The following is a 27631-nucleotide window of genomic DNA, read 5'->3' as shown; positions in this document are numbered from 1 at the left end:
GTTTGTGTCGGGGAAGGGATCATAGTTTCATAGTTGTCGATTTTCGAAAGAAATCAGTACATTTATATTATTTCGTATATTTTTCATTTTATTGATTCTATGGAAAGCACTGTTCATTAAAATGTTGTATCCTATGTTATAGGGCTTGTTTCTCTCTACAATTTCTTGTCTCTCAATGTACCGTTTGTGTCGGGGAAGGGTTCATAGTTTCATAGTTGTCGATTTTCCAAAGAAATCAGTACATGTATATTATTTCGTATATTTTTCATTTTATTGATTTTATGGAAAGCGCTGTTCATTAAAATGTTGTATCCTATGTTATAGGGCTTGTTTCTCTCTACAATTTCCTGTCTCACAATGTGCCGTTTGTGTCGGGGAAAGGATCATAGTTTTATAGTTGTCGATTTTCGAAAGAAATCAGTACATGTATATTATTTCCTATTTTTACCCTGAGAATACTGAAAGGAATCTTTAGATTCTGACTCTGATTCTGATTCAGCATTTATGTCACTCAGCGAAGTAGAAGAATCATTTTATTATACTCGTATCTTATCTTTAGCTCACAATGTTTGTTCTATGTTTTAATAAATGTTTGTTCTATGTTTTTAATATATATCTGCCTAATAATACCAGACTCAAATTTACAACCATTTTTCTCTTCCAGGTACATGATGTTGGAGTTATTTACACACTCCGTATTCAAGCTATCGACAAGGGCATCCCACCTCAAATGGACGAGTGTACTGTCACTATTATAGTGACAGGAGAAAACAAGTTCTCTCCAGTCTTCGACGCCTTGAGCTACCAAGTTATAGTACCCGAAAACGAACCCCTTGGTTCAACCATTCTGATAGTAAACGCCTCGGACAGAGATAACGGTCCAAACGGTATGATCCGTTTCGACATATCTGCAGGAAACGAAAGGAAAGACTTTAGTATCGACAGAGTAACTGGAGCAGTCACAATCTTACAACCTCTGGATTACGATAGTATCCAAGCCTACCACTTAAACATTACAGCAAAGGACTTAGGCTTCAAACCCAAAAAAGCTACAGCTATGTTGGCGATTATTTTGACAGACATAAACGACAACAGCCCTACGTTCAATCAGTCTTACTACGATGCATATCTGTCAGAAAACAAACCCCCTGACACCTTAGTTTACCAAGTTATTGCAACAGACATAGACTCACCAAAGAACGCTATAATCCTGTACTCGATAACTGAAGGTCCTGATAAAGATTTCTTTAACATCGATCAAAAATCCGGAAAAATTACATCAAAATACTCATTTGATTACGAAGAGAAGACTTTGTATGTCCTCAACGTCATGGCAGCCAATCCAGACTCGCCAGTATGTTCGGTCAAACTGAAGTTCATGTCCATATAACCGGGGTTAATGAGTACTACCCTAAGTTTGTTAGATCTGGCTTCCATTTCGATGTTTCGAATCGACTGAGATTGGTACGAAGATCGGTACAGTGCAGGCAACAGATCAGGATTCTGGAGATGACGGAAAAGTATATTATCTTCTAGTTGGATCAAGTAATGACAGAGGTTTTAGTATTAACAGCGAGACAGGTGCAATAAGTGTATCAAGGAATTTAGACAGAGAAACTCAGAGTAGGATTTTGCTCACTGTGATGGCCAAAAACGCCGGAGGTATCAGAGGAAATGATACTGATGAGGCTCATGTAATTATAACAGTTCAAGATGGTAATGATCCTCCTGAGTTTATACAGAACATATATGAAGCTGAGATATCCGAAGCTGCAGCTATTGGTAGTAAAATAACAACAGTAAAGGCCGTGGATAAGGATGTAAGATACCAGAACAACCAATTTAGTTACTCGATAATTGGAGGAAATATTGATCAAACATTTAAGGTAGATCCTCAGACAGGAGACATACAAACAACAAGGGAGTTAGACAGGGAAACAATAGCAATGTATTCTTTAACTATTGGAGCTATTGACACAGGTTTACCACCACAAACTGGCACTACTACAGTCAAAGTTAACATACTTGATGTGAATGATAACGGTCCAATATTTGATCCTCCTCAAGTTGTCGGAAGAGTTCTAGAAAACGAGCCAGCGTTTACCAAGATCATGACCTTAAGTGCTAAAGACCCAGATCTACCTCCAAACGGTGCTCCATTCACTTACAAACTTGTTGGAGGGAAAACATAAAGAATACGTGAAGATAGACAAACATACCGGAGTTGTCGTAACAACCAGAAGCATAGACAGAGATTACTCCAGAACTAAACATCGTTGTTGAAGTTGAAGACAGTGGAACTCCAAAAATGAAAAGCCAACATTCAGTCACCGTCATAGTTTTGGATGAAAACGACTCTGATTCAACGCCTCGTTCAGTTCACGTTGTTGTCTATACATTCAACAGCGAATTCCCAGTTGGCAACATCGCAAACGTCCATCCGAACGATCCAGACCTCACCGGAGACTACCGTTGCAAAATTATCCAGAAATCTGCAGCGTCAAACATTTTATCCATACCGTACGCTTGTGACTTGCACGCTTCCAGAGCTACACCAGGTCTAGGGCATTCTCTTTCTGTATCTGGACACGATAGCAAGCATAAAGCTGTCGTATCTACCGTTACTGTAGAGTTTATTCCTTTCGATAATACTACAGTCGAAAATTCAGTTACCCTCTTGGTTAGAAACTTATCGGCTGCAAATTTCTTAACCCACACAACTATGCAGGGTTTTGGAAACTATCAAAAACGTTCTTGGAAGGAGGAGACATTAATTTTGGCCCACGGTCTGTATGAAGGAGGAGAACAAGGTTTGGAGCTAACAATGGCTGTGAAACAGGGAACAGTGTACAAAAAGTAAATTTTAATTAAGGAGAAATCCTCAGAAGAAAGCTCTTGCTTAGTTTGGAAGCAGACAATATTTTGTACAGTCTGGTATGAAGGAGAACAAGGTTTGAGCTAACAATGGTTGTGAACAGGGAACAGTGTACAAAAGTAATTTTACTAATTAAGGAGAAACTTCAGAAGAAAGTTCTGTCTAGTTTGTTCCAAACAGACAATATTTTTATCGGGTACAGTCCTTGTAGTGACGATACCTGTGAAAATGAGTATGCACGGAGTATCTTACTGTAAAACGCTCAACCAGAATCACAGACAGTCAAAAATTTGATCTTTACATCACCCTCCTTAGTCGTCCACGAGTACAACTGTCAATGCTGGAAGGTTTTACGGAACTACATGCAACAAACGTCAAGATCCTTGTTTACCAAACCCTTGCAAGAACAACGGTCAATGTAGGAGACAAGGGTTCAATTATCATAAGCGTTTGTCCTCACAGTAAGGATGGAAAGAACTGTGAGATGGAAAGAGGTGATGTTTGTTCGGAAAATCCTTGTCAGAATGGTGGTACCTGCAAAGAAAGTCCTGATGGTTCCAGTTTCTTCTGTTTGTGTCGGTCAGGATATAGAGGAAATCAGTGTGAAGCACTGGCAGATTCCTGTAGGCCTAATCCATGTCTACATGGAGGTCTTTGTGTCAATTTGAAGCCTGGATACAAATGCAGTTGTACGGAAGGTCGGATACGGAAGACATTATGAGAAATCAACCTTTGATTCCTCGAACTGTTCCGGATATGACGTGTTCCCATCTCTGGATGCCACTGCCAAACGATATTTCCTTTTTATATTCGCCACTACTTCAAGAAGGATTCGCTGCCGGTTTATAACTATGGCGTTCAGACTTTGGGTAGGAGTGATTTCGTGGCTAATGAGCTTGCAGAAGGGGCGGGAGTGTTCAGTTTGGAGGGGCTCGAACTGCGATAACCTCCATCAGTGCCATGGCGAAGACTAGCGATAATTGGCTGATGGAAATTGGTACAAGATCACGGCGACGAGGAATGGGAAGGTTATTTCTTTGAACGTGGGAAGTTGTAATGATAATGGAGATGTGTGTGAAGATTGCAGGCCCACTGATAGTAACTGTTATACAGAAAAACAGTGGAGATACTGTAAGTAGAAGTATTAACTTTTTAATATATTTATAATTTTTGGAATTTTATTCTAAAGTAATCGCAAAAAAAAAATTCCGATGCGCTTTGAATAAGAAGACTAAGGAAGGAGCATACTAAAAATCTTAGGGTACACCGCGAAGGGATCAAAATGGCCGACTTAAATTCCGGTTTATCAGTCACGTTCTAATTTTATTTAAAAATGTAAAAACTATGATGTAGGGTAGACGTGGGTAGACTCAATAATTTGTTGTTTTATTTTACGTTGTGAATAAATGTTGGTAGTTATTAAAATTGTTATAAAAATATATAGGTAATTCTAATAAAAATAGATAAGTTATAATAAGTATTAATTAACAAACATCCGATACGCCATTGGGCAGGTAGGGTCAAATTAACGTGTATGTAAATTCTTTCGACATCTAATCTTTGACAAGTAATAAATAAACATAGCTCAAAATGCATGGTTTTCTTATATAAATTATATGAATAACTTTTGAAGTGAATTTCATTAAATGATCGGTTTACTGATCTACACTTCATGTATATTATATAGTCACTTTACTTGAAGCGAAAAAGTTGTTCCATTATACAATCTCATCAATTTTTCCCGAGATCTACCGCAAGCACAACCAACTATTTTAGAGTCTTTTTCGATAAATCGCGATAGTGTCACTGCTAATTTAAGTTCTGCCACAATTTTACCTTAGATTTACTACCTTTATACAACTAATAGTAGTAGAATAAAATTTAATAAGGCAGCAGCTACTCGCTGCAAATCGAAATAAGTAGAAATAACTTGGAAAGTGGTATAATGTGCTTACCAATCAAACTTACTTCTCTGACTGTAGTCAAGGGTAATAAAAGACTTATATTATCACGTTTTCGTTCAAAATAGTTTTTCAGGAAAGCTACAAAGCTCCTTGCTCCGACTGTTTAAATGCTTCGGCATATTTTCAACATACAATTTCAAGGAATGCAATACAAAAACTCGAAAATTTAGTTCTTAAAAGAACTGTTTGTGCTTAAAAGTACAATTTAAAAAAAAAAGACTATGAAAATCGGCAAAAAAAACGAGAATTACTCTCAAAGATTTAACAACAAAACATTATACAAAATAATGACTGACATTATGATAATAATTGTCAAATAATAAACGACAACGTTGATGATCACAGCGCAATGTGACTGACCAACATGGCGGTAGTAAAAATCACTTTAAACTAATTTTTGCGGCTTTAATCTAAATAAAATATCTGTTACAATCATTCGCTCTATAAAGTAAAATAAAGAGCTACTCGGTATCTTAAATTATACGAGCCCTAACAACTATATGTTGGAACAAGGCCTTTTTGCAATAAAAGTAGTATTTTTTTTTAAAACGACTGAATTTATTTTGTTTATTATTCTAAATTCAAATATTACAATATGATCTAGACAATTTTACTATATTTTTATAACTTTGCAGACAAATCACTTTTGATAATAGCTTATTTTGCCAAAATCAAGCCAAATTTGCTGACAACTATATATTGGGACAACACAACAAGAAATTTGTTTAATACGGAGTTACATAACCTTTTGCCTTAACAACTGCCTGAACTCTTAATGGCATTGTATTTACCAAAGATTGGCACATTTGAGGAGAAAAATTATCCCAAATGTCCTGCAGTTTTTTCCGCAAATCAAAAATTGTTCGTTGAAGGTGGTTTCTTAAATATTGCTTCATCTTAAGCCACACAGTTTCTATAACATTGAGGTCCGGACTACTTGTAGGATCGGATGGAACTTTTATATTATTATTACCGAACCAATTTTTAGTTGATTTTGCTGAATGGCACGATGTTCCATCTTGTTGGAAAATATAGTCTGGGTTTGGAAACAATTCTTGAGCACTAGGCAAAAGTGAGGTCTCAAGTATATGTAGATATTTTTGGGCGTTAACAGTGCCATCTATAAAATTTAATTGGCCCAAACCTCTTGCTGACATGCAACCCTAAACCATAATCCCCTTAGGAAATTTAACAACCCTCTTTAAGCAATCTTTATGAAAGGCTTCTACTATTTCGTATTATTCGTTTTCGATGATCTCCAACGCAAACATCAAATTTAGACTCATCGCTAAATACGACCTTATTCCAATCATTTTGTGTCCACGATAATTTAGATTTTGGCCAATTGTAGCGATTTTTCTTTTGAATTTCTGTCAGTAGCGGTTTTTCTTTGGCCTAAATAAGAATTTGTACCAATAATCTTCAGGTAATTGATTATCCACACAAAATAAAGTTTACCTTGTAAAACCCCAGACGGCATTTATGGATATATTTTCGGCAACATTCTCTTGATATATTTAAACCAGTTACAGTATTCCATTTAACTGTTACTTCGCGAAGAGTACTTCTCGCAGACTTGCAAATTTTTACTAAATTTCGTAAATCTCTCTGAGATACAACTTTTGGCCTTCCCGAACTTTTACCTCTAACGTCTACATTGGCAGATTCGCCGTATTTTTTTTATTATATTAAAGACCGTGGTTTTTGGAATAATACTTTCGAATTGTTTTGCCCGTACTGTATTGACGAATTATAATTTCGCGTAGTTTTTGATTTGTAGCTTTTCCACGGATCATTACATTGAATTAAATAATTAACAAAATTGAACATTAAAAAAATTAAAATTACTTACAGTAAATCTCACTACTCAAAGTATCGAGTCACTTACAGGCTGTCAATGCTGAAGTAAACAGTTTGCGACATTTGTGACATTTATAGCAAAGCCGCCTATGATATTAATTATTTAAAAATACTTGTCCCAACATTTAGTTGTCAGCAAATTTGTCCTTTTATGAACAAAATCCGCTACTGTAAATATGGATTGATGTACAAATTCATAAAAATATTGTCAGGTTGTTTAGGATATATGGCTATTTTTATATTTAAAAAATTAAACATATATTTTTCAGTCATTTTGAAAAACCAGGGCAATAATTCCAAAATATGACCTTGTCCCAACATATAGTTGTTAGGGCTCGTACAACAAATTTAAACATTTTTGCTTTAATGCCAATTTCGATATGGTTGATGACGTACATCGGGAAATGTTTTGCGATTACTGTATAATTACTATGAAAGAGTTAAGCCAAGTTGGATTTTCTTCATTGTATGATCTTTATTTCCAGAACACTGAACTTCAACAACCAGCCTCTTCTGATAGGCGGCCTGAACAGTCCTGATCCAGTTCTGGAAAGACCAGGACAAATTCACTCCGACGATTTCGTAGGTTGTGTTCACAGCGTCTCCATCAATGGTCGTCAGTTAAACCTCAGCAGTCCCATTCAATCAGAAGGTATCGAAAACAAATGCACCAGAAGTTCATCCTGCAGCAAAACTGGAACATCTTATGACCCTTGTGGAGGTATTCCTTCTTAGTTTTATAGTAGTATTAAATATTTATTCTATTTCTTGAAGAAAATCTTCTTTCTTGAAGAGTTTTTCACCACTGGAACAGAAATCCTGAAGAATTATTTTTTTTGTGCACTGTGTTTTGTGTAACACTGCGTTGAATCCAAACGGAAACCAGTTTGTCAGTGGTTTTAGACATTTAGGAGTTGTTTTGTTCTGCGTTTGAATGTTCCTGTCTTCCTGTGTTTGTTCCTATTTTCTAGTAAATTGAGTAGTTTCTTACAAAATATGTTTATTGTTTTCCCGGTGTATTGCTGCTCTACCAGCAGATGCACACAGGTTTCAATAACATACAGGGTGGTCCGAACTGTATTCCGTGAACTTCGGCATCATGTTCTGCAGATAAAAATTAGTAAAACACTTCGTATAAATGTAAGTCCTAAATTGCTTAGTTTCGGAGATACAGGGTGTAGAAGTTTCATTTTTATTTCGATTTTTTCCAAATAATTTCTGAAGTAAGGTTAATATTTGGATGAAAATTGGCGTCCGGAAGTTTTTTGACTTGAGAAATTTGATTTTGATGTCAGTATAACTCCTATTTGTAGGGCGCGCCGCCTACATGTGTTTTAACTGTTTTGAAGAGTAATAACTTTTCGTCCGTACCTGTATAAAAGTGCTGAGTGAAAAAATATACATTTCTCATATAATGTCTCTTGGTAAAAGTCGCTACGAGCAACCGTTATCAAGATATTTAGAATGGAAGTAGTCAATACATGTCATTATTAACAAAAAATAAACATGTTGAGTAGATATGTAGTTATTCAACTGAAATGATAAATTTATAATCTTTTTAAATAAAAACTTTTAAATTTTTTTTTAAATTAATCATAAATTTTTCTTCGAAAAAATGATGATAAAGCAGTTTCTGTTGAACTTTTGACAAAAAATTATGTCAAATTTATGAGCTCAGTCTAATAACTATTTAGTCAACATGTTTAATTCATGTCAATGATGACAGGTATTGATAATTTCGATACCAAATCTTTCGGGAACCATTACTCGTAGCTATTTTTACGTAAAAAACGTCGTAAAAGTATATTTTTTTACTCAGTAGTTTTATACAGGTACGGACAGAAAGTTATTACTCCTCAAATGAGTTAAAATATATGTAGGTGGCGCCCTCTACAAGTAGGGGTTATATTGACATGAAAATCAAATTTCTCATGTCAGAAAAATCCTCGACACCAGTTTTTTTAGTTCAGAAATTATTTGGAAAAAATCGAAATTAAAATAAAACTTCTACACCCTGTATCTACGACACTAAGCATTTTAGGACATACATTTATACGAACATTTTTACTTATTTCTATCTGCAGAATATGCTGCGGAAGTTTCCGGAATACAGTTCAAAGCACCCTGTATAACTCAGTTTTGAAAATTGTGGTGTAGTTTCCTGAAACCTTTAGCATTTTTTGTCAGTTTTATTTGTTTTATTAGTGAAAATACACTGACAAGCTGGTTTCCGTTGGGATTCATCACTGTGATATTTAAAGATAATTCTTTTATTTTGTAGATGCCGAATTTTTTTTTTTATTCTGTTATTTTTTTAATAGGTTTTGGTGTATGCGTTGATAGATGGAAACACAACATCTGCAATTGTGGCAACAACCTCCTAGCACCCAATTGCCAGAATGCTTTATCCCCAGTTACCTTAAGCGATGGAGGTTTCATAGAATACTCTATAACCAAGAAACACAAAAGGATGCAACTCCTTGACAATATCTACATAGGAACGACCCTCTGGGACAAAAGAAGAAGCATCCGATCAACCACACCCTTAAAACCATTCTCAGCTCCGGACAAGAGCATCAGTATACTATTCCGAACAGCCAAACTCAATGGAATACTGTTTTATGCCACCTCAAACAAGCACTATACTTCTGTAGAACTGATCAATGGTCAGATAGTTTACAGCAGCAAAACATCAACTGTTGTGAACATGACTGATTCACATCGTACAGTTACTGACGGTCTCTGGCATAACCTCACACTTCACATGAAGTCCAGAAGCCACCAAGTGCTTTTGGACAACAACCGATTGGGTGAAGAGTTGGATTCGGCAGGAGTCCATGATTTTCTGGATCCGTATTTGACTTATCTGTCCATTGGAGGTGTCCAACGAGGATTTTACTATGTCAATAACAGTTTTCCCGAGTATTTTGAAGGATGCCTGTCAAATTTTACTGTGAATAGGGAAATACAGCCTTTTAACGGGTCAGGATCGATCTTTTCTGAAGCTTTTATGAAAGGAAAGGTTCTACAAGGTTGCAGTGGACTTTTGGGTAAGTAAAAGTAACTGAACGTATATTATATCTGTGATTATTTTTTAAATTATTACGAATTTTGTTCCGCCATATTGTTTTTATAAAAGAATAATTATGTTACAGTGAAAGTCAGAAATTCAGTGATTGTTAACATTCACTGGGAAATGCTAGTAATTACGCATTGGACCAGTAAAATTGTATTTTAAAGATATTTATCGACTTTTCTTAGTAATTTTTAACATTCACTATAGTGAAAGTAACATTATATTTACTAAAAGTTGCCGGTAAAAGTTATTCTATTGTACAGGACGAGTGTGGAGAGGAGAGGTATTATCTTAAAATTATTTACTTTTCTAGTATATTTATAAAAAATTATAGAAAATAACGACATAACCTTCTAAATATTAAAAGGGAAAACATAGTAAAACAAAAAAAAAATTCATAAACATAAGATTACTTATTGGTACAATGTTTTTTAATAAAGTTCTTCATCGTGGACAAAATAAAGGTATGCCCGAATTTTCTTCAACGGGAGTTATTCGTTTTTTCAAACCCGCTACTTCAAGCATATTAAAACGTTTAATAAGTTCATAGTCACTAGGTCCCTAAATATATTTTTTTCTTGCACGCTTAACTTTTGCTATGACTTCATTATATTAAAAAAAAAATGACAAACAAGCACTGTTTCATTCTTGCGAGTGCCCAGTTTACCTTAATTTTTCACAGAAAATTTCTTCCATAGGGAAAATACTGCACAGCACTTTTTACAACGATAACAAAACAATTATACATAACTAAAATACCAAAAACACAGCGAATTTACGCCAGATGTCTGTCAACGTTGCCAACGTTTAGCCCAATTTAATGTTATCCTTATATTCCCTATTAAGTATTCAACTTATCCTTATTTATCCATATATTTTACAACATGTGGCAACCGTGCTAATTGATTCTTTCAAACTCACTGCTGTCGTCCAGGGAATACTAGCAGTCACTGGTAAAAATCAAAATTAGCTGTTGAACTTTTACTGCCGTAGTCTAGCAAATCAGTGAATGTGAGCTTTTACTAGTAATTGTTAACAATCACTGATTTCCAACTTTTACTGTAACAGTTATTTATATATCAAGGGAATTATAAGGATCTTAATTGAATAAATTGCTAAAAATATCTGTTAAAAGTGAATCGATTCACCAAAAGGAATATAAAAATTATCTTCGGTGTTTTTTCTCCGTTACAGGTGTTGGATCTGCAACAATCCAAGATCCACTCAGCATCGGCATAACCTTAGTCATAGTCTTTTTCGTAGTCCTCTTAGTGGCCATATTAGTCTCGTTCGTAGTCTTCAGACTGAGAAAACAGTACAAAGAAAAGTCGGGTAGTCCGAATAGTTCCAATGGCATCCACTCCAAACAAAATGGAGGTCCAAATTTGGGAAGTGGAGGTATGAACTCCGTGAATGATGGTGTTTTGAACAGGAGCATACACGGGATGGAGAATTCGATGAGTTACCATACTGAAGGGGATGTGATAAGGGGTATCGGAGGACACAGTTTGGTTGGACCTGAATTGTTACCAAAGAAATTCAAAGATAGAGATATTGCGCAAGGTAATATGTTCAATCCACATTTAAAAAAAGTGTATTTAGTCTTAAATAAGTGCAAACATTTTCAGGGCTGGTAGATCTTGATAAAAGTAAAATATTTTCTCTATACCGTGTTTCAAATAAGTCCAAAATAACCGAGTTATTTTAATTTGAAAATTTAGACAAAAAAATATTTTTTGCTGAAATTTTAAAAACCACTAGTTTTTTAAACGGTTTTTATCTTCTAAATTCAATCTACTATAGTAAACGCCACGAATATTTGGGAGTGATTCATCGCTTGATGAAGTTAGAATCGACACGCGCGTTATCATTTTTACATTAAAAACGTAAATTTTTACCGCAGACGTAGGTTTTTAAAGGCCCGATCTAATCATCTGCCTGCGCTCCTCCTACTTATTCTAAAATGCTAGCGTGATTGACAAAGACGATACTATATCGCGTTTCTTTGATTGATTCGTTTTTGTGCGTCAGTCCATTGGTGTGCTTGCAGTGCGACCAATTCCATTTTATATTTATAACCAAATATATGTTTTGACAAGACTTTGATAGTTAAAACAACAAATTACAACAGATTATATATTGATTATTATATGACTTGAAACACCACGGCACTGGAATTAAGTTTTATGTGACCTTGAACAGATTAGTTTACATGGTAGCGACCGATGAATCACTCCCAAACATTCGTGGCTTTAACTTTATCTATGTTGCCAAATATTATCAAGATACTATGGTTTTTAATTAAATTTTTTTAAAATTTAAATTTTTAAATTTTTTTTCGAAAATTTCCAAATTTTAATTTTCCTTTTCGCGAAAAAAAACCTTACCGACGTATTTTTTCGATCGAAATATATCACTCCCAAAAATATTTGCACTTATTTAAGACTCACCCTGTATATCTGGCTCATTCAAACTTTATTGAATGAGCCTTTTATTTTTTCATGGTAAATTTTATTGAAGGATGAACGAAAAATCAATTATTTGTATTTTGAAAAGTACCTACAATATGATCGAAAGCAAATGGCGTCAGCGATGGCTATGAAATGAAGATCGCTGTCATTTTATATGTAAAGTTGTATGGGAAATGTCATCGATGCTCGATTCCAAGCTAACTGGACGCTGTTTTTTTTCAATCGTACGGTATTTAATTGACTAATTAAATCCATTCCTAATAATGAATATTGGAAGGGAATGATCTTAAAATGGGAATAAAAGAAATGATGGCCAATTAAATATACAGGATGGTCCATTAATGCGAGAAAGTTCAATATGGTTATTGTTGATAAAGATATGAAAAAAAATGTATAAATATTGCTTGGTTTATAAAGGTGAATTTCCTAAAACTATTGTATTGCATACAGGGTGTCCTAAATAAAAAAGAAAATAAAAAAAACATAAAAATACATGGTGTTCCCATGCTATTTCATATTCAGTAAAACTTCAAGTATTTCGGAAAAGTGGTTAAAACCTAGAGTAAATTTAACTTTATTAATCATTATCTATAACTTTCTATACCTTAAAAATATCAGAATAAATCCTTGAGGTAAAACAATCTTATTCAGGGTATTTTTTATGGCGTGGCCAACATTACAATATTTATAAAGCTATATTCATTTTTTTAAATACAACACCTTATATATTACTTTTTATTTTAGATGCAGAATTAAGAAATGAACTTTTATAGTATTTATAAAATTTTAACGGTTTTGTGTAGATATTTGCTGTATTATATAGGGTGATTTTTAAATAAGTGCAAATATTTTTCGGGGCTGGGCTGGTAGATCTCGATATAAGAAACATATGTATATTCTCTTTGCCGTTTTTCAAATAAATCCAAAATAACCAATTTATTCAAGATTTAAAATTAAAAAAATATATTAATTCTCAAAAAAATTTGAGAGCCACCTGATTTTTTTCTGTATTTGCATCTCTTTTAGTGCCGTAACCATAGGGTAAATTCATAACCATGGTAATATCAGAAATAAAGAAATTATACCATGATTATAAAATACCAAATTTGTGGTGAACAGGCTGTTCTAAAAAGTTTTCTAAAATATACAGGAAAATTTAAAAGAAAATGCACGATTTTTAACATCTTTTTTGCGAAAAAAAACTCATAGATCTGTTCCTGGGGTCGAAATCCTTAGTCGAGGTCCTAAAAATATTTTCACTTATTTTAAGACTCACCCTGTATAAGAGTCATATTATGTATGTCTCTTAAATAGTAAAATATAAGGCAAAAAATCATGAGGTAGCTATGAAAAAAAATGACTTTTTAGAGAGGCATATGCATAAAATAATTAACTAGAAAGAAGTGTCAACTCTGTGTTAAATCGTGGAAACACGATACGCCACCGAAAGCCTTCGTTGTCGTCTGGAGAACTAATTTTCCAATTGACAGGTTGACATGATAAGGACATGATGGCTTCATTTTCATTTCCGTTTCCGGTTATTCAATGGCGGGCCCTCTTTCAGTTCAAATGTATTTTGTATTTTTTCTTTTCATAAATAAAACCAAAAAATAATTTATTCACATATATTTATTTGAAGTATGGAACAACGTGACTAAATAAACATAAAAATATAGAGGATTGTATTGTTTCAATACCAATTAGTTAATTATATGTACTTTTAACGTAAATTAGTTAAGGTATAAGCATGACTTACAGTAATTTGTAAATAAACACACGTATTCGCAGACTTCAAGGACAGAAAACGGACACAGGGACATGAAAACGGGAGCCTTATACAAAAACCTGAAAACAGAAAAACAAATTTTTTTATACTAAAATTAACAATCTAAAAATATCAATAGGTATAAAATATAAATATACTGTTTAAAAAAGCGTCCATTATTCCCAAAGAGACCTGGCTTATAAATCAAAAAGAAGCAAAAAGAGACTTTTAGTCGGATAACATAATCAGATTATCAGTCCGATTTATTGCATTATTGACAATAAATCGCACATATTGGAGATAAATGATGTTGGCTATAGTTAAAAATGATCTTACCTTGCTGTAAATTGTTTCCATTTTCAAAAAAATCGCCGATCAAAGAGATTATAACACCATTTTCTTGCATCTAAAAAATGTAAAAACAGTGTTTATTTACTACCTATTTTTCATATACATGGGACATACCTACTACGGCAGAAACGTCATTTTCTCCAGGATTCTTCATGTAATATATATTTTATATACTTTATTACCTTTATAATTATAAATTTCAGCCGAAATATTAAATTGAACTTCCAAAACGAAACTAAACGGAATGAATTAAAATGGCGTCGAATATTTTCGACACAATTTTCGAATTTGTTCTAGAACAAATCTGAAGTTGTCTCTGAAACTGAAATCTGTCAATTCTAAACTGTGAAGTTAGACAATAGTTAGACAGAAACATTGCTGTCCTTGTCTCGGCGGATATACTTGTCGTGAGGAGAATGACAGGAATGACACTAATGACTGTTTCCAATTTTCCTATTTCACTGTCACCCCCCTGGGCATATGTGATATAATAATAAGAAAAAACCAGTATATAAAAAATTCTTTGTAGGAGATACTTAAATATAATACTAAAATTAACCTTCTCCAGGTGGTGAATTGCCCCGTCCACAACGTCCCGACATCATCGAACGCGAAGTCGTCACCAAATCACCTCCAATGCGCGACGAGTACCACCCTCCACTACCTCCCTCGTCCAACCACACCCACGACCACGTGTCCAACGACTTGAATTTGGAGAACGCCGAGCACTACAACATCGATACCTCCAGCAGTTTCGCGCCTTCTGACGTTGACATCGTCTACCATTACAAGGCCTTCAGGGAAGGGGGAGGTGTGCGGAAATATAAGGCTACACCTCCGAATGTGACAGGGTACCACCATAAACATGGAGGTGTGAATCCGCAAGCTCAACATCGGCATTCACCGCATCACCCCACAGGGTAAGTTCACATTCGTTAATACTTAGTTATTACAAAGAGTAGACAAGACAAGAAACGACAGTTCGCGCGGTACCTTTCATGTTTGAGTGGTGGGGAGAGTGACCTCGTCTCGCTTGTCCCTTTAAATTTTTGTAACTTTTTCGCGGGAAATTTGAAATAGACTATTATTAAAACTTGCCTGTATAGCTTATAAATAGTTACTGTATGGGTAAAGAAATAAATAGAAACGAAAAAAAAAAATGAGTTTTCTAAATATTATATAAAATAAATTATAATTAGAAACATATTTGGCGGGGAATAAAGATAATAAAAGCAATATTTTGTATATCGTTGGTAAACAAGATAAAGTGACCAAGTCGATTTGTAAGAAGTGTTTTATTTACGTGTATTTTTTTACATATGGACTTGAACAAGTGTAATATTACAATGAACACACAATAGATCTATAAGGTCGCGGTGATTCTCCCCTCCATTCTACAATATCACAATGTGGGTTTATGTACAAAAAATAGAGTTGCTCAATTTTTTTTTTGTAAAAATATATTACAAGCTTCTAACCATGTCTTCGATCTATGGATTACATTTAGTTTAATAACATAATTATATAGTATATTTCTAAAAAAATAATTTTCAGGATCCTTTGGAAACGAGTGAAATATTATGTTTGTCGAAGAATAAGACCTATTTTTGCAGTCTTTATAAGCACACACATTGCCACCATCTCGTGTTTTCCTGCTACTCGTGTCCTGTTCAGTATTCATATTTAACAATAATTACAAATTAGTACGCAACAAAAACGATACTAAAATTAAACCTTAAAAACTCTCAAACCGATAATATATCGAAAAACTCTGAAACACACACTTTAAAAAGGCAAAAATGCAAGAAAACAACTAATCAGATTTGTTTATGTTTAATCCTGATTAGCGTCCTAAAATCATAGGTTAGAATAAATAAAATACGCCGTTGTCAGATTTTCAGATTTTATCGTTTATCTTTGAAATCGATCAACTTAGTTAGTCATTCTGTTTCTTTTATATTAACAGTACATTGCGAAAAAAGAACCTAAACCAACCTAAACTAAAAATTTACATTTCCGTATTAACATACGTTACTTATATTCTTCTTATATTATTAATTTATTTTCAGAAAATCTTGTTTATTTTTCAAAGAAATATACTTGGCAACAGAGAAAATGGGACTTGATGGGACCTTTAAATTTTAATATATCTGCGTCTCTCTCGCGAAATTCGACTTCTTTGTTCACTGTCGTCTCTTGTCTTATCTACTCTTTGGTTATTACTTAGTTTATAATCATTTGCTGATGATGCTAACATGCAAAAGTAAAGTGTTTTGGTGTATTGTGGTAAACTAGTATTTAATTTTGGTAGAATCTTTGAATAAGAAGACTAAGGAAGGAGCATATCAAAAATCTTAGGTACACCGCGATGGGCCTCAAATATGTAAAAAATGTAAAACTATGATATAGGGTAGACGTGGGGTAGACTCAATAATTTCTTGTTTTATTTTACGTTGTGAATAAATGTTGGTAGTTATTAAAATTGTTATAAAAATATATAATTTTAATAAAATTAGATAAGTTATAATAAGTATTTATTAACACAAACATCCGATACGCTACTGAAACAGGTAAGTCATATTCACGTATCTAAATTCTTTGACATCTAATCTTTGACAAGTAATAAATAAAAGCTAAAATGCAAGAAAAATATATAATTTAGTTAATTTAAGTGAATTTCATAAATGATCGGTTTACTACACGTATGTATATTATATAGTAACTTACTAGCGAAAAGTTGTTCCATTATTTCACTCGATTTTTGCCGAGATCTAGCGCACGCTACACAACCAACTATTTTAGAGTCTTTTTCGTTAAATAAGTTTTGGCACAATTTCCATCTAGATTTACTACCTTTGTACTACTATCAGTAGTAGAATAAATAATAAATAACATAAAATAAGCTCTGTAAAGACTGACAAATCCACAAAATTTCAAATCAAATTCACAAATGTGTCAAATGAATCGTCAAACAGAACTGTCAAGGATCCCCACCCTAGAGTCCTTTTTCCGCCCACCATGCATGAATACATGGATATCAATTATGCTCCATCCTTAGTCTTCTTATTCAAAGCTAATTTGATTTAAAGTGACACTTCGCATAATCCTATGACGTTGACATAAAAACTCTTAAACACGTATATTTTATTTTGTTGTTTTATATATTTTAAGATTTTTTAAAAAATTATACAGGGTGTTGCATAAAATACGACCATTGATGAGTAATCACGATTCTGCTTAAACTGCTTGACGTTTAAAGCTGATTTTTTAATGACTCTCCTTTTGGATACATAATCTTGCCGTTTATGCAAAAATGGTAATATAATAAATAAAACTTACTTTTTCTTCTAGTTACCCACCCAGAGCGCCACCTGTAACCACGCCAACCAACCGCGGACACCAGTCCACCCCGCTGGCCAGACTTAGTCCCAGCAGCGAGATGTCTGCGCAGCACACGCGCATCTTGACGCTGCAGGACATCAGCGGGAAACCGCTCCAAAGTGCCTTACTGGCTACGACGTCCAGTAGCGGAGGTGTGGGGAAAGATGTGCATAGCAATAGCGAGAGGAGTCTGAATAGTCCTGTGATGTCTCAGTTGAGCGGACAAAGCAGTAGCAGGTTAGTTTTATATTATATAGTTTGATTTTATGTTAATTTAAGATTTAGTAAATTCTAAAAAAATAGATATTTATGAAATTACTCTCTACTATAATGAGAGTTTCTCCTTTCTTATTCTAGAAGTGTCTTCGTCTTTTTTTACCGATTTTGAGTCTACTGGTACTAGGCTTGTTTCTAAGTAGGGTTTGATACAATAGAGTCTAGAATAAAGACAAGTATAGACTTTTTTTATTCTAGACTTTACTATATTTGAACTATAAGTAAACTCTATCAAAAAAAATCTGTAATTATATATTTAATAAAAAATATTCTTTTATTTTTTTAGAAAAGTTGCTGCTCCTCCACCAGTTACCCAAACGTCACCTGCCATGGGTCTGACAGCTGAGGAAATCGAAAGGATGAACCACAGACCCAGAACCTCCAGCTTGGTGTCCACGCTGGACGCGGTGTCCAGTTCTAGCGAAGCTCCCAGGGTGGGAGGACCTAATCACTTGGTAAGGATGATATATCTATCTTGGAAAGTCTGTAAAAAGTAATTAATATAGTTTATTTACAACGACATATGTAATACTGACATTACTGACTTTTAAAACATTTGAAAGTGTCATATTATCTATATTTCTTCCCTCTTCCATTCTCTGCTTTTCAATTCATTTAATTAAGCAAAATATTCTTGTAATATCTTTATTAAATACTTATGTATCTAACATCAACAAAAATAAACAAGACGATTAACAATACTAATATTTGAAGATTTTAATACATTTATTTGTTGAAGGTAAAAATGCTAGACCTCTTTGGCTTAAAACCTACATTCTGGCGTTTTAAAAAAGCGACGAGTTTGTGATATTTTGATATGTCAGTCTTTTCCCATAATTCTAGCATTGTCTGTATCATGCTGTACGTAGCCCAAAGAATAGATTGCTTTTTCTGCCTTGCCATTTCGCTAAAATATGCCATCAAGACTCTCTCCGAAGCAATATTCTTAGTACCCCAGTGCAGTTATGACATTCACCATGTTGAAATTGCAAAAATTTTTAGAAAGCTGCGACCATTGAAAATAGTTAGCCTTAGTAACCCTTATTAACATACTAAAAGTCCCCGTTTGTCCGATGTGTGCGTCATCAAAAAAAATCGGCCGCCATCTTGACTTTTTAGGAAAAAATGTAAATAACTCGAAAACGGTTTGTTATAGCGAAAAACTCCAAGAGGTAAAAATTAAAGAGAATAAAAAACTCTATTAGAATCAATAAAAAATAGTTTATTATCCTAACGTAATGACGTACAAAAATTTTGAAAATCGCGCGAGCAATTTTAAAAGGAATCACCGAAATGCAATGTACTAATTTTTAAGCTTATTAACAAATAACATGGATATTTAGCATCAATTCAACTGAAATACAATCCTTGTAACATTTCAAGAAATATTTTTTATTGGTGGGTTAATAATATTTCAAAATTAACAAAAATTGTAAAAGTTATCCTTTACTAAATACATGTGTACTAATAATGTGCGAAAGCAGTCTCCACCTTGTCCCGGTCGGGGCTATTTGCACTTAAACCAAGGTTTTATTGTTACCATTTTGTAAACAACTTGTTTTTAAAAATACAGTGACAGTTTGAAAAATTAGACTACAGGTTGGAAGAAAAAAAATAAAATGTAATGTAAACTGGCGACTTTCAAAACGTTGCAAAAAGATCATCATCGGCGACAAATCACATCCGTTTTTTTAGATCCTGCAGCACAAAAATCTGAGCTAGTCGAAGCTGGAAATACATTCTTATTTTCATAGGCTAGCAAAAGATTTAGATCAGTTGAGGTTTTTTAAATATAAAGCCCTTACATCTCGTCAGGTACTTATAGTAAAAATTTTGATTTAGCTACCTTACCTCCAACAACTAACGCAGCTGAAAATCATTATTATAGGACCTATTTATAAATGCAGTATTGGCGAAATAACGGAGAAGAGGCAACAGAATGTGGATGGAGTAAAAAAACGGATACCTTAGTTCCAACAACAATGTCAAACGCAGTGGCATCAGAATTTCTATTGAAAATGATTTACTGTAATTGCAAATCTGGATGTAATAAACTATGTACCATTGCGATAAAAAAAATAGTACAAGAATTAGTAGTCCCAGATGGAACTCCTGGTCTATAAGGATATTTGAATTATATTGAATTTTGGATTTAGCCAACAACACTGTTTTTTTGTTTATCGTTAATGCATTTGCAATGTCCCTTATGGGAACCTCATCCCTTAATCGCATAAATATAATCGATTTTTGCTCTGAAGTTAAAGGCACTTTTTAAAAATTACGTGACACTGACACAAGAATATAGACCAGCAGATTAAATCATATTTTGTTGTACTATTTTCTTTTAATCGCAATGGTACATGTTTAAAATCCAATATGCCATGTTCATGCTTGTGTGGTAACTGTAATGGTAGTTCTTGCGAGAACAAACAAATATCTGTCGATGAAAAACAAATCGAATAAAATTGTAAATTTCATTTTTTTTCTAGAGATGACAGTTTGAAAAGTTAGGTTACAAGTTAACACATTTTTATTAAAATGGTCATAATTTGAATTATTGTTATTCGATTTGTAGGGGTATGTTTATAATGTATTTATCATAATGAAAAAGTGTTAAGATCTTAGGTTAAGATCGTAGATGATTTATGTCAAAAAGACATTCGCAAGTAGTTATTACATTTTATTTTTTTCTTCCAACTGTAGCCTAATTTTTCAAACTGTCACTGTATTTTCAAAAACGAGTTGTTCACAAAATGGTAACAAAAAAACCTTGGTTTAAGTGCAAATAGCCCCGACCGGAACAAGGTGGAGGCTGCTTTCGCACATTATTAGCACACATGTATTGAGTAAAGGATAGCTTTGACAATTTTTGTTAATTTTGAAATATTTTTAAACCACCAATAAATATTTCTTGAAAATGTCACAAGGACTGTATTTCAGTTAAATTGATGCTAAATATCCATGTTATTTGTTAATAAGCTTAGAAAAATAGTAATTTGCATTTCGGTGATTCCTTTTAAAAATTGCTCGATTTTCAAAAAAAAAATTGTACGTCACTGCGTTAGGATAATAAACTATTCTTTATTGATTCTGATAGAGTTTTTTATTCTCTTTAATTTTTACCTCTTGAAGTTTTTCGCTATAACGCACCGTTTTCGAGTTATTTACATTTTTTCCCAAAAAGTACCAAAATTCAAGATGGCGGCCGATTTTTTTTGATGACGCACACATCGGATAAATGGGGACTTTTAGTATGTTAATAAGGGTTACTAAGGCTAACTATTTTCAATGGTCGCAGCTTTCTAAAAATTTTTCCAAATTCAAAATTATTTGCACTGGCCTATAGCATTTCTTTCGACACACCATTTTTCGTATACTTTCAATGCTATTTCATGTCGCCCCCTACTTTTCTCTGGAAGTAAACTGGCTTCTGCTCTTTTTACAGCTTCTGTAAGTTCTGGTGGAGTACCAATATTAAAGTAGTCTTCATTATCAGAACTTTCCGACAACATTCTGGCTTTCTATGTTATATAAATTCGAAAAAGCGAACGAGAAATTCAAAACTGTCACTTAGTTGTTTGTTTTGCTGTTGAAGGTTTGCGCCATAACAACCACTGGTACCGGTAACTATAGATATGGAAATGCCAAAACAGAAAACGACAAATTTTCGCATATTTTTTTTTCAAAATAAAATACTGTCCCTATTTTTTAATTAATGATGTGGTTGAAAATAAAATAGTATACAAACCTCGGAGGAAAGTTTTCATTATTGTCTCGAGATTTAGTGCTCTGAGGCGCTGCTAATTCTGTGTCATTGCCTTCTATCCCAGAGTAGAAGAACTTTATTTTCTTTGCCTAATTCGGTTTTAACATAATTTTTGCCTGTTTCAGAGTAATCACATGCGCCATAGCCCAGTGCCAGAAACGCACCACAGTTCGACAAGCACCGACGAGAGCGGCAACGATAGCTTTACGTGTTCGGAGATTGAGTACGACAATGCCAGCTTGCCCGGAGACAAGTACAAACCTGGTGATATAGAGTCGAGGAGGAACGACTCTAGCTCGGGGAGCAAGAGCAACATACCTCCGCCCTCGTATGACGGTTTCGATTCCTCGTACAGGTCAGTTGCCATTATTACCTAATATATTTATAAATTATCATTTATTTCTTTCATATTCTGCCATGTTAAGGAAAATCAGCTTAACTACAACCACAGATTAGGTATCCTATAAGTATACAGATAAAAATCTTGTCCCTAATTCGTGGTACGAAAATTGTTTTTTATGACGATGTGCAAACGAATCAAATTTCCTTTGCGCAAAAATAAACTCGCGTAAAATAACAATAAACAGCGTAATAGAGAGATATCGCTAAACCGAATAGCGTGCATGGACGTTAATAAGACCAGATGTTATTTCCTTTACGTGAGGTGGTATTAACTCTCTTCATTTATAGTTATCGGATCGGAAAGAATTCTGATCGTGTCGCGTCCGCTGTTTAAACTTAACCTAACTTTGAATTTAAAACTTTGAAATTGTTTTGTTTACTAGGTATTTTAAAACTAAAGGGCTAAAGTGCTTATTTCCAGTGCTTTATTGTTCAACGTTGGAAGATGGGTTTAGGACAATAAGCAACAAATTCTCTTAGAAGGGCTAAGTCGTAATCTGCTGTAAACCTAAGACTCTTTATAGGTTCTTTAGTATTGGAAGAGGTGGAATCCATATTTTGGGCCATATTTATTTAATTAAAACTAATCCCAGCTACTTAAATATCAAATTACCTAATAAAACTAAAGCAATAATTCAAAACAATTCAAACATAACCTAAAATAAAAAATCTCGCCGACCGGCTCCGGTTGTCAAATACTCGCACATGCACATTTAAGCAATTTTTAAACGTTATCACGTGTAATTGATCCGCAAATTACGTCAGGCGGTAACGTTATTAGCGGGTGTTGCGTTGACTCGCGCATATCGTAACCATGATAAGGTACGCGTAAATACTGGATGACGCTATTCGGTTTTCCGATATCTCTCTATTTAGCCGGTCAGGCGCTGTGCACAATTTTAGAGGCCATAAGTGGGCGTGCTATGTGCGCAAACTAGTCACCTAACTAGTGCCCGATTCCCAAAAATTGGAACCACGAAAAACAATGAAGAAAAAACAAAGATTATAATCTGTATAATCTGTGCTACAACTGAGATACTAGCGTGTCATTAAAAAGATTAAGGTATTTTCCAACTAAATGAAATGAGATGAGAGGCAAAAACACATTGTTTTATTTTTGGAATTATAAAGGTGCGTCCACTTTGCTCGTGATCTTGCTCGCGCTCTTGCTTTTGATTGTGCTTGCGTTGCTTGCGCTTTCTGTTTGTCGTGTTTCTCAAGACCTTTCGGCTCGCAAGCAACGGCGCCCACATTGTAGTGTAGTGTTTGCGTTCGAACTATTCGGACATGGATAATACCGAAGTATTTTTAATAGCGGTAGGTAGTGCGATCGTTATTGCAAAACGAAGGAGGCAAAGAGAAAAAAAAGGCGGTGTTGGATATCTAATAATTTCAAAAGTAGATCCCAGCGCAGTGAAAGTAAACTTCTACGCGATTTACAAAGAGACAGAATGTTTTTAATAATTTTTTTCACATGTCCGCTACTGATTTTGAAAGACTTATTAACTTAGTTGGCCCCCGTATAGAAAGAAAAAATACAATCTTTAAGAAGTACGTGTATTCCGGTTAAAGAGAGTTAAAAAAGGATTGGCCATAACATTAAGATTCCTTGCAACTAGAGAGTCACATACCCAGTTTGGGTTATTTATTTTATTATTTTATATTATTATTATTTTTAAATAATGGAAAATAAATTTCTTGCAGTTTTTAGGTATATAATAAAATTATATAAGAGTTTCTTGCCTTGAACTGCTAATATAGAAATTAATTCCACGCTGTGCTCGTCATAATGTGGATCAACCTGCTCTCACTACCGGTTTCGGGGCGCTACCCCATCATCAGGTGAGCTTGGGTATTTCCACAAAACGACGAGCACAGCGCAGAGTATATACATACGACTTGTCGTAAAGTAGCGGTAAGATATTAAGTCCCGCATCGCGAGATAGCGGCCTGTGTGCAATGGTAGTACTTTCGTACCACCGAGGCACAACTATCGATAGTAAATAAAGGCTTTTTTCGGCTAGCCCAAAATATATAATGGAAAATTAATTTCTTTTTATTATATACCTAAAAACTGCAAGAAATTTAATGTGCCTCGGTGGTACGAAAGTACTACCATTGCACACAGGCCGCTATCTCGCGATGCGGGACTTAATATCTTACCGCTACTTTACGACAAGTCGTATGTATATACTCTGCGCTGTGCTCGTCGTTTTGTGGAAATACCCAAGCTCACCTGATGATGGGGTAGGGCCCCGAAACCGGTAGTGACAGGAGGTTGATCCACATTATGACGAGCACAGCGTGGAATTAATTTCTATATTAGCAGTTCAAGGCAAGAAACTCTTATATAATTTTATTATATTATTTTTAAAGTTTCCAAGCAAAGCATTTCAAAAATAGTACCAGGCGTATGCGAAAAAAATAAAGATGAGTTTTATTAAAGAAGATTATTCCTAAATTGTAAAGTTTTTGCCATATTTCACATTTTGTGAAATTGAAGAATAAATTTATTTTAAATTTCAGTAACTGCTATCTAAATTGTAATTTATCCTTATAGCCTGATATCTAGTAATTAAAATATCCATTTAAGTAATTTCATTTTAATTTTTTAGTTAAATATCCATTTAAAATTTAATATCCTATTCAAGACTAATAAAAAAAAAGAAAAAAAAACTTTATTGTGTTGGTAAAATGTTAATTGCACTTAATTATTACATCCCCTTGTATTGACAAATTTTAACCGTTTCTTCTTTTACCAGGGGTTCGATGTCCACCCTAGTAGCCTCCGACGACGACCTGGGAGGCCCAATGTACAGGCCAGGAACCGGTAGTCCCTCCACAACGACCCTCGGCTGGGACTACCTCCTCAACTGGGGTCCCAACTTCGAGAGCCTTGCAGGCGTGTTCAAGGACATCGCCGAACTCCCCGACAACGTGAGTGGTCGAGTACCGAACTCACTCAGACTCACGAACAATAACAAACCCAGTGAGGAGTACGTGTAACATATAGAGTGTGTTGTTGATTGTTTTTTTTTTCAGTGCCGTATTAGTGTTCGGTTAGAGAGATTATTATTGAATCTTGTTTTTTTTGTGTGCCTTAGATGGGTTCTAGATGTTTTGATAGATGGAGTAGTATTTTTTGATTTGATATTCCATAACGAACGGAAGTATGTACCCGTATCTGTATGTAAATTATGAACTTTCTGAATACATGCCTGTCCAACAATCTATGACGGTGTCAATTGTGCCTCTGATTTTCATTCACAAGTAAACGTATTTTCTGTCATTTTTTGAATGTTGTCTGTCAAAATCTTTCCTGACTCGTTGGACAAACTTTAGCTCACGCTAATTGAATATTATGCAACGGGTAAATTGGTTTGGAAGTATACAGGTACAAATAATTTCTTAAAAGTGTCTTCAATATTTAGTTGAAAATTGTTGTCTGGGAGTTTTCTGACATGAGAAATTTGATTTTGATGTCAATATGACTCCGATTTGTAGAGGGCGCCACCTACATGTGTTTTAACTGTTTTGAAGAGTAATAAGTTTTCTTCCGTACCTGTATAAATTTACTGGGTGAAAAAATATACATTTCCGTGATTTTTTACATAAAAAATATCTCTTGGTGAAATTCGCTGCGAGCAGTCGTTTTCAAGATATTTAGAAAGGAAATAGTCAATGCATGTCATTATTGACCAAAAATAAATATGTTGAGTAGATAGTTATTTGACTGAAATTATAAATTTGGGAGCTTTTTAATTTTTTAAATTATATATAAATTTTTCTTCGAAACATGACGATAAAATAGTTTCTTTTGACACAAAGATATTTCAAATTTAACTATTTATTCAACATGGTTAATTTATGTCAATGACAACGGATATTGATAATTTCGATTCCAAATATCTCGAGAACCATTACTCGTAGCGATTTTTACCGAGATACCTTTTCTACGTATAAAATGTCGTAAATGTATAATTTTTTACTCAGTAGTTTTATACAGGTACAGACGAAAAGTTATTACTCTTCGAACCAGTTAAAAAATATATAGGTGGCGCCCTCTACAAGTAGAAGTCATATTGACTTCAAAATCAAAATTGTCATGTCAAAAAACTCCCAGATACCAATTTTCATCGAAATATTGACGTTACTTCGGAAATTATTTAGAAAAAATCGAAATGAAAATAAAACCTCTATACCCTGTATCTCCGAAACTAAGCATTTTAGGACATGTAATTATACGAACTTTTTTACTTGTTTTTATCTGCAGAATATGCTGCCGAAGTTTCCGGAATACAGTTCCAACCACCCTGTAGAAACTAATGAAATGCTCAAAGTTTTCACTTCTGTTAAAAATGGATCCCATTTCTGATGTCATTTATAACGTATGCAGTACAAATATTAGTACTTCTCACAAAGGCAAAAGAGTATACTTTTTAAAGTATGTCCATCTGTTCAAAGAGGCAGGGAAGAGTATCGGTCAGACGACATCCAAAATGATAGACAACTGTCGCTGTTAGATATTGTTCGGAATTTTCAAAAACTTCCATGGAAACCCTGCTATAACTACAGTTGAATACCAAACCTACTATTTCTTAACATCTAGAGCCATCAACAGAAATTTTTCTTGTACCTAGTAAAAATTTTGAAAAAAAATGTGCCAAAATATAGAAAAAAATCGAAATTTCTCGGCGAAACGAGGTATTATTTCATTTAAAGACTTTTATAAATAATAATTATTATTTTCGTTTACTGTATTAAATATTGTATAGTCTGGTTTGTGCAAACCTCCATGAATCACGCTATAAGTACAAATAATTAACTTTTAGAGAAAAACGAACAAAATTGCCACGTCCTTGTATCAAGGACCAGATTAATTTATGTAATTTTTCTTGCCATATTCCTTTGTAAAATTACTATGTAAAAATAGAAATAGAATACGTGTAATATTCCTATTGTTGAAAGACTTGATAGTTATGTAAATACTTAGTGGTTCTGTAAGTTGTATTAAAAATAGGATTATGAAGAGAAACGAGTCAGTTTTGTAGAAAAAACAATGAAAATATTTTAAACTTAATAAAAAACAAAATAAATATTTAATCGTGTTTTATTTTTACTCGTATTAAAATTAACTAAAATCAGGCAAGTGTTAATTCTTCCTCTAGGAGATGCCAGACATTGTCTTTTGTAGGGAAGCTCCTAGTCGCATGCTAGGGGGAATCACCTCTGGCTCTTTGGCTGGGTCTAAGGAGCATCTCACTGTCTTGTCCCTGGCTGTAGCATCGTGGCTAGGGAATTGCACCAAGACATATAACGATGCCGGATGGGACTACCCTGTCCGTCATACCAGCCACCCTCTACTGTCTGTGGTCATGTATCACTGGCAGAAGGTGTGGGGAGTTAAATATAGTCCATAAACAATTTTAGATTTTGAAAAAAAC

General features: G+C 34.1%; 1 pseudogene; it reads left to right on the top strand.

The window, feature by feature from the left end:
* Window positions 1–664: 664 nt before the first annotated feature.
* LOC115884244 lies at window positions 665–25693 on the top strand (annotated as a pseudogene).
* The last annotated feature ends 1938 nt before the right edge of the window (window positions 25694–27631 follow it).

The sequence above is a fragment of the Sitophilus oryzae genome, unplaced genomic scaffold (assembly GCF_002938485.1).
Source record: "Sitophilus oryzae breed Bouriz unplaced genomic scaffold, Soryzae_2.0 scaffold_225_pilon_pilon, whole genome shotgun sequence".
Lineage (NCBI taxonomy): Eukaryota > Metazoa > Arthropoda > Insecta > Coleoptera > Curculionidae > Sitophilus > Sitophilus oryzae.
Note: the sequence above shows the minus strand (reverse complement) of the source record. Positions and strands in the feature narration are given on the sequence as shown.